Source organism: Elephantulus edwardii, unplaced genomic scaffold, assembly GCF_000299155.1.
Source record: "Elephantulus edwardii isolate Elephantulus edwardi_28Jun2011 unplaced genomic scaffold, EleEdw1.0 scaffold00318, whole genome shotgun sequence".
Taxonomy (NCBI): domain Eukaryota; kingdom Metazoa; phylum Chordata; class Mammalia; order Macroscelidea; family Macroscelididae; genus Elephantulus; species Elephantulus edwardii.
Window position 1 is genome coordinate 2,225,309 of NW_006400068.1, and position 1,532 is coordinate 2,226,840.

A 1,532-nucleotide genomic window follows, 5' to 3' on the forward strand; every position below is an offset into this window, starting at 1 on the left:
CCATGGAGGAAACATATTCTACAGGGTGTGGAAACCAGAAAGTTTGGCGATACAAAGGTTCTAAGTAGAACCACCCGAGTACAGCCGGCAGGTGACTCTGGTTCTCTTAACATTCAGCACTTGCTTGCCACACAGCACATCCCCATATATGAAGAGCCAGGACTTTTCTACCTATGGCCCTGGCCAGGAAAAGGGAGGGTTACAGAAGATCTATGGGACTAAGGATGACGATTCTAGTCAGAGAATGCAGTGAGGTTGTCAAAACATGTGGGTCTGCTAATAGTCTCCAATCCCTGGGAGCAGATGCATGCAGGAGGTAAGGGGTGCTGAGGGTCTAGGCACTGTCCTTGCCCGTGAGGAAGCCAGGGCTTCCCTTCTCATCGGTGGGACCACAGGCACCATAGAAAGGTGTGGCCACACCCTTGCCCACTCTATGCCAAATGGTCTCCCCACTCAGAAAATGTCACGGTCCTGAGGTCTGACTCTTCTAAGGCTCAAAATGGGTTCTCTTTCAAGATGTGCATGGCTTTGTCTTCAGGATTCCAGTCCAGCCCAAGACTCAACCCTCAGACACACTGGGACAGGTTGGGGACTTTGATGTTGAGATCCCCAGTGTTGATGTTCCAAGGAATCTCAGGCAGGTTGATGTTTTTCACAGCAGACACAGCCCAGGCAGGGGCTGCTGAGAGGCCACCCTGATTTTTCCAGCCAGTTTTGAGTGTCCATCTGAGCCACAATTTCATTTGTTTGTTTCCAACACCATCCCAGCCATCACCACCTCCTGAAGGATATAGTGCACCTTATCCATATGGAAGATCAAATCCAGTTCACAAACGTTCTCAAAGCATTTATCCAGGGTCTCCACGAAAACCTGGATGAGGTCCAAGATCCCAAGTTCACTCTCTGGTGAATCCATACAAAACACAAAGTAGAGGGTCGCATAGTGCCGGTAAACCAATTTGTAATCAGAGCCACAAATCAAACTTCCACCGTCCAAGTAGTTACAGATGTTGTCATCCCTCTTGAGGACTAGATAGAAAGTCTCTCGAACAATCAGTTGCTGAATTTCTTCTGGAAAATGCTGGTAGAAGCAGACTAGCTGCGGCTTCCTGAAGCAGACTAGGTGCGGCTTCCCGTGGTTGTTGAAAACCAGAATGGACTGAATCATCTTCCCGGGACACACTTCACTCAGCACCAGTGTCCTTTTAATCAAATGCTGCTATTGATAATTTGTTTGTAATTTTATGACATCTTGTTGTTAGGTGTTGGCAAGTTGACCACAACTAATAGTGACTCTATGAAAACAGCTATAAACCTTGATCTTGTCTGTGTCATTCTTGTCTTTCTGATACACTTGATCCCGTTGTTACAGTCACTTTGTCAATCTGTCTTCCCGAGCATGATGTCTTTTTTCCAGAGACTGGCCCTTCTTGACAACATGCCCAAAGTATGTGAGACAAAGTTTTACCATCCTTGTCTCTATGGAGCACCCTTGTTTCACTACCTCCAAGACAGACTTAATTTATTCTTTT

The 1,532-nt window shown here is 46.6% G+C and overlaps 1 pseudogene; it reads right to left on the reverse strand.

The window, feature by feature from the left end:
• Positions 1 to 566: 566 nt before the first annotated feature.
• Positions 567 to 1,168, reverse strand: LOC102867136 (annotated as a pseudogene).
• Positions 1,169 to 1,532: the final 364 nt, after the last annotated feature.